Source organism: Apium graveolens, chromosome 11 (genome assembly GCF_009905375.1).
Source record: "Apium graveolens cultivar Ventura chromosome 11, ASM990537v1, whole genome shotgun sequence".
In the NCBI taxonomy this organism is placed as follows: Eukaryota; Viridiplantae; Streptophyta; class Magnoliopsida; order Apiales; family Apiaceae; genus Apium; species Apium graveolens.
Genome location: NC_133657.1, coordinates 185,330,122 through 185,337,359, shown reverse-complemented (window position 1 = coordinate 185,337,359; position 7,238 = coordinate 185,330,122). Strand labels below are relative to the sequence as shown.

The following is a 7,238-nucleotide window of genomic DNA, read 5'->3' as shown; positions in this document are numbered from 1 at the left end:
AGTAGTGAAGAAAGATATGGGAGTCCGTTTCTCAGCCACAAATACATAACTAACATTGTTGGTTATCCACACGGCCAAATCTGTGAAGGCGAGACAATGTGTAGAGCCTCCTGTGACAAGAAAGCCATTGGTGGTAAGCATATCGATTGATACGCAGCTTGTGCCGCACCACACGATACCAAGAAACCAAGGTACCTCGAAGCCTTATTGAGTTCCAAACATCCCAGGTTTTAATTTTTGTGGCATCACAACCATCCCATAATAAAAGATCAGGACCTGTATTCAAAGTCGGAGGGACAAAAGTTGATAGCCAGTGCACTAACATTGGTTCCAGATGGCGACTTCTTAAGTTTTCCCTTGTTAAAATCCAAGTACCATTATGAATAATGGCACTAAGGTTATCACCAGGTTGCATTCCACATTGATAAATGATTTTAGAGGTTCTGTTAGAAGCTAAGCATGCATTGTTCCACCAAGGATCGAACCAAAGTGAGATGGACTCACCCGTGCCAATAAGGAATGATACAAACTGCAAAGCCAATATACGACATTCGAGAATTTTCGTCCAGATCTAAGAACAATCAGTGGGAAGCTTAGTAGTCCAGAAATACTTCCCCTTTAAGACAGTTTTATTGACCCAGGTAGCCCAAAGTGTGTCCGAGTTAGTAATGACTTTAAGCAAGTGACCCAGAATTTGAGCTTTATTCCATTCCTGCATGTTTTTTAAGCCAAGGCCACCTTCCTCACGAGGAAGACAAACTGTTTGCCACACAACTTTTGCACCTCCTTTGTGGTTGATGTTACCGCGCCATAAGAATCTAGTGAGTAGAGACTGGATGGTATAATGTATTGTGCTAGGCAAAATAAAATGATTGCACTAGAAACCCTCGATAGTAAACACAATATATTTGATGAGTAAGCATCTTCCAGCAAAAAAAAGCACCAAAGTGGTCCAAGCATTGAGTCTGTTCATGATTTTAGTGATTAGGGCCATGCAGTCATTAATAGAAAGCTGCGAGGTGATCAAAGGGATGCCTAGAAACTTAATTGGCAGGTTACCTCGAGGAATCAGAAGAGAATCAAACCACTCCACAAAATCCTGATCATAATTACACAAGAAGCTGTTACTTTTGTGGATATTGGGGGAAAGACCACTCCATGAAGAAAAGGTTGCTATAGAGTCCATGATGTGCTTGATAGAGCTTTGAGAATCATGCGAAAAGAAAAGGACATCATCAGCAAAGAACAGGTGTGTGAGGCCCATATCTTTGCAATGCCAGTGGTATTTAAAATTATGAGGAACCTTGTTGAGAATGCAAGACAAAATTTGCATGCACATGGCAAAGATGTAGGGTGACATTGGGTCCCCTTGTCGAATGCCCTTAGAACCTCAGAATTACCCGTGTATTACTCCATTTAGTTTAACTAAAAACCGAGTAGAGCAAAGGCAAGCTTTGATCCAATTGATGACCATGGCTAGGAAGTGTAATTTAGTTAAAACAACTAAAATGAAATCCCAGCTTAGAGAGTCAAACGCCTTGTGGAGGTCAATTTTGAGTGCACACTTGGAGGAGCCAGTAACCCTGTCATAACCACGAAACAGTTCTTAAGCAAGTAAAATGTTATCAGGGATGGACCTTCTAGGGATAAAAGCAGACTGTGCAATGCCAATGATAGACGGCATGATCAACTTTAGTCTAGCAGCTATTATTTTGGATATACACTTGTACATTAAATGTAGTTGCATAATTTTTAATTTTTTTTTTCTAAATAAGAATATAATATTCAAATTTTTATACAAAACAGAAAATTTTAAAATGAATTTCAGAACTATACTTTATAGTTGCCTTAAAATACTTATCAAGCATGTGAAAAAAAATATAATGAAATGAGAGTGACGGAGATAGTACTATTAAATTAGAGCGAATCTGGACTCAGAACAACACAGAGCTCTCTATATTCACTGGATACGAAGAATACAGATAACGCTAGTGTTCTAATGCTACCATGGTTAGCCCATTGTCACATTTCTCCATTTCTAGACCAAGCCAAAAGACTTTGCACCAGGAATTTTAATATCTATCTTGCTTCCACTCCTATCAATCTCAATTCCATATAGAAAAAATGTGACTGAGAAATGGTCGAATTCAATACATTTGGTAGAGCTCAATACATTTAGTAAAAAGAAAGAGGTGCAAAACGCTACATGAATTAGCATTTTCCCCTATTTTCAAAACGCTACACGTAAGCTCGTTTTGAAGTGCTATTGTTGGCTTATAAAAGAGATGATCGGTTTATAAGTCTGCATGTCCATTTCATTTTGTCTTGTATATTAAAAACTTTTCTAGTTTAATCAATCTCTTCCAAATGTAGCAGCCAAAAGTCCAGACATAGTTATCTTTTTATTTTTCTGTTCGAATATTTGAATAAAAATTAAAGTACTTTTTATCATTTTCATTTTGTAACTCATAAAATTGTTTTTGTAACTACCTAATAATGACTTAATATTGATGATTCATTATTGTAGCTCATTATTTCATAAGTTACAAGTTTTATTTTTTGTACAAGTTACACAATCCTACTCCTATATAATGAGACCTTAACTTCTTGGTTTTGGAGACAATTTCCGTTAAGCATTTTATATATCATTTGATCATCTTAGAGCTCTAGGAATTTTATGTGAGATAGAAAGTAATATTTGATCGATTCGTACAAGGCGCGTGTTCAAGTGCTTAAGACTACCTTCGTTCGTTGTATCCCGGGAGACGGAAACCACAACACCTTCAAGCACATACGGAAGGGGCTTATCTATTTAAAGGATAATGTGGTGCTCACATGCCTCAAATGATTCTTTCGGTATTTTGTTCTTGTATTCTAGATTTTAGGTAACCACTAAAAATTACTCCCTACATTTTCACCTATTGGCTGTGTAACCAGAAGTAACAAACACAAACATAAAACTGACCAAAGGTGTTAAGCACCCAACTTGCTATTGAAAAAATATAACTCAAATAGTCTGGCTACATAATTTTTCCCAACTAAATCTCTCGATTTTACAAGTAATGTGCTCCAACTAAAACCTATCATCGCAACCAAGTAAGATTCACTGCTTTTCCGATTCTTCATTCTTCACTTCTTTCTTCTTCATCAACTTCAAAGTTATGAGAATCAACAAAGATAGAAAGAATCATGACATTCAGCTGCTCTAGACACTCTTGATCCTCTTCTAAATTAATATTTCTCACAACACCTTTAGGATCAGGATTTAAAAAAGTATATCTTGTGTCAGGATCAGGATTAGAGTAGTCAGGATCAGGATTAGAGCTGTCAGGATCAGAATTTACTTTATCAGGATGAGTTATATAAAGATCAGGAATAAATGGTTTCTCAGTATGAGTTATTCCATGTGACGCCCTCGAAACCCGGGTCAAAAGTTTGGGGTTCACAACACACACATTTTAAGTGGCATTTATGTCCACTTGGAATGCTGTATAAAGGCTTGAATTGGTGTTTTGTACTCAAGTTATTTGTGTTTTTGATGTGTTTTATTTTATTTTTGCATTTCAGGCTTGTATTAGGAATTCAGGTGATTTGGCATTGTTTTGATGCTAAATTGGTGTTAGGATGGTGTCTTGAATAAAAGCTTGTGGATCGTCAACTCAAACCATCCAAGAAAACAAGAAAAGGAAGATTTTCCAGAAGGTCAGCGCGCCCGCACTGTAGTAGCGCGTGGCTGCACCGAGATGCATATTTGTAGTGCGCCCGCTTTGGTGAAGCGCGCGGCTGCGCCAGGTCGGGATCACAAAATCCTGATTCTACTCTAATTTTGATCAGCTGGACTTCTAATCTGCATGGGTTGCTATATAAACATAACTTATGATCGTTTTTCATAACAAGACATACCAGAGCTTAAGGAGAAGGCGTAAGAAGACCGTATAGCACAATTCAACCTAGGCGAAGATGATCTAGTTTAGTCTTGTGACTCTTTGTTTTAAGTTGTAACTTTGGATGCTAGTTTTCTTATTTGTGAACTTATACTCTTATTTCGTACTTGGTTTTATTATTCAGTGTAAAGACTACGTTTATTATACCATGCTTTCATCGGAACCCATATTGATAATGAGTCCGATTACGGGTTAATCGTTATCGTGGGGTTCTAGCGGATTTACTGATGGATTTCTTTAGTTAATTTATTTCGATGCCTTAGTGTGTGGTGATTGTATGATAGCCTAATATTGGTTCTGCTTATTCGTCTTATGAGCGTCGCAAACTTATAAGATAGCGTGTTAATCTCTAATGAAGAGAAAGTGAATTTAGGGGTTTAGAACTGGCCATACTAGCATAGGTTCATGTATTTGATATGCATGATTTATAGGTAATTTTGACCATCTTACTTGCCCTATGTAATCATGATAGATAACTTGTGCATTAAACCGTTATGTTGTCAAATTCTATAGACATATAAGGTCTCAATATAATTGGTGTCTATTCAGCTTCTATCTCTTTTGTGGATATCTGGTAGTATGGTATTCGTACAATGAAAGTTGGCATTTATCAGTTTTGTGTTATCTGATTAGTATCATCACCATTGCATGCTAAGGTTAAGAACAAAGAGACTATTGAATGAAATAGTAATGAAACTAGAATCCCATGTTTGTGTAATATAATAAGCAATCTTTTCAATTCTCTTAGTTAATGTTCTTTAGTATAATCTCTTAAATAATCGTAGTTATAAACATTCTTAATTTGTTAATCGTCTTAGCATTGAATAATAACCATACCATTGTTGCATAAGTGCATTGATTGAAATTAACCTAAACCAGGCTCTGTGGGAACGAACTAGAAATAATTCTATATTACTTGCGTCGCGTATACTTGCGTGAATATTAGTGCGTGTTTTCGTCCTAACAAGTTTTTGGCGCCGCTGCCGGGGACTTAATGTTAATTTTTAGTTTATGTGTTTGTCATCAGTGGTCGTTAAAGTTCATTGACTCGGACATTGTTACTTACTTATTTCCTTGTCGTGTTTCAGGTACTCTAGCAAGCGTGTATGCATACGCATTCTCGGTATCGTAAGAGAACACTGGATCAAGCTAAGGAAGAAGTTGTAGTAGCTAAGGAAGTTTTCGAGGAAGTTCTTATTGAGGAGAAAGTTGAAGAAGAAGCACTTATTTCAATGAGAGAACCAGAAGCGAATCTGAAGGCTTTGATGGATTACTCTCAACCGAAGATTAATGATATTCAGTCTAGCATTGTCCGACCAGCCATCTCGGCTAATATTTTTGAGATCAAGTCGAGCACAATTCAGATGATACAGAACTCAGTTCAGTTTGGGGATTCTCCGACAGAAGACCCCAACATGCCCATCAGAGATTTCATCAAGATCTGCGACACTTTCAAGTTCAATGGAGTTTCTGAAGATGCTATTAAGTTGAGGCTTTTCCCGTTCTCTCTGCGGGATAAAGCTAAGTGCTGATTACATTCTCTACCACCAAGGTCTATCACCAAATGAGAGGATCTTGCTCAAAAGTTCTTAACTAAATTCTTTCTATGGCGAAGACTGCTGCAATCAGAAACACACTTACTCAAATTGCTCAGCAATCTGGAGAATCTTTATGTGAGGCTTGGGGTCGCTATAAGGAGATGCTTAGGAAGTGCCCACATCATGAGATGCCTAACTTGATGATCATTAACTTCTTCTATAATGGATTGGGTGCTACATCTAGACCCATGCTTGATGCAGCATCAGGAGGAGCCTTTTGGGCTAAAATCTATGATGAAGCCTATGAATTGATTGAATTGATGGCTGCCAATGAATACCAGAATCCTGCTGAGAGTCTATCTCAAGGCAAGGTAGCAGGAATTCTGGAGTTAGATACAACTACTGCTATTGCTGCTCAGCTTAAGGCTTTGACGATGAAGGTGGATTCTTTGGCTAATTATGAAGTTAATCAGATCACTAGTGTCTGTGAGCTTTGTGTTGGTGCCCATGAGACGGAGCAGTGTGCTATTTCAAGTGAATCAGCTCAGTTCGTGAGCAACTTTTAGAGGTCGCAACAGCCAGTTCCAGCCACTTATCATCCCAACAACCGCAATCATCCTAACTTTAGCTGGAGTAATACTCAAAATGTGATTCAGCAGCCTTATCAGCAATATTTAAGAGCCAAGCAGTTTCTATCAAGACCTTGGAGAATCAAATTGGGAAAATTGCCAATGCCTTACTAAATCGTCAACCTGGTACACTCCCTAGTGACACTGAAGTTCCAGAAAAGAGGAAAGCTAAGGAGCATGTTAAGGCAATTACATTGAGGTCTGGGAAGGTTGCAAATTCCGAAAAATCTCATGTTTTGGAAGAAGAAGCTGTGGCTGAAGAAGAAGTGCAGAAGGAAGCAGAAGTGGAACCAAGGAAGACTACTGTGGAACACACTCCTCCTGAGGGTAATACAGGGGAGAAACAGATCTATCCTCCACCTCCTTTTCCTAAGAGGATGTAGAAGAAAAAGCTGGATAAGCAGTTTGAGAAGTTTCTGGAGGTGTTCAAGAAACTTCATATCAACATACCTTTTGCTGAAGCTCTTGAACAGATGCCCAGTTATGCGAAGTTTATGAAAGGTATTCTCTCTCGGAAGGTGAAGCTTGATGACTTAGAGATAGTTGCTCTCACGGAGGAATGCAGTGTTGTGCTGTAACAGATGTTGCCTCCAAAGCTTAAAGATCCTGGAAGCTTCAATATTCCCTGTACCATTGGAAAAGTGTCATTTGACAAATGCTTATGTGACTTGGGAGCTAGCATCAATCTGATGCCCTTGTTAATCTTCAAGAAGTTGGACTTACCTGATCCAAAACCTACTTATACGACCTTGCAGTTGGCCGACCATCTATTACATATCCACGAGGCATTGTGGAGGATGTCTTGGTCAAGGTCGATAAACTCATCTTTCCTGCTGATTTTGTAATTCTTAATTTCGAGGAGAATAAGAAGATTCCCATAATCTTGGGAATACCATTTTTGGCTACTAGCCGAAACTTGATCGATGTGTAGAAGGGTGAGCTTACTATGCGAGTGCTGGATCAGGATGTGATGTTCAATGTCTTTAATGCCATGAAATTCCCGACTGAGAACGAGGAGTGCCTAAAAGTGGAGTTGGTCGATTCTGTGGTTATTTCAGAACTTGATCAATTGCTAAGGTCTGATTCCTTAGAGAAGGCCTTATTAGGGAATTCAAATAGTGAATATG

At 38.3% G+C, this 7,238-nt stretch overlaps 1 non-coding gene across 1 annotated transcript; it reads right to left on the bottom strand.

The window, feature by feature from the left end:
* Positions 1-5,565: 5,565 nt before the first annotated feature.
* Positions 5,566-5,672, bottom strand: LOC141698911 (small nucleolar RNA R71). Its single transcript, XR_012565408.1, has one exon. It is a non-coding gene; the product is annotated as a small nucleolar RNA R71 (small nucleolar RNA).
* Between the last annotated feature and the right edge of the window lie 1,566 nt (positions 5,673-7,238).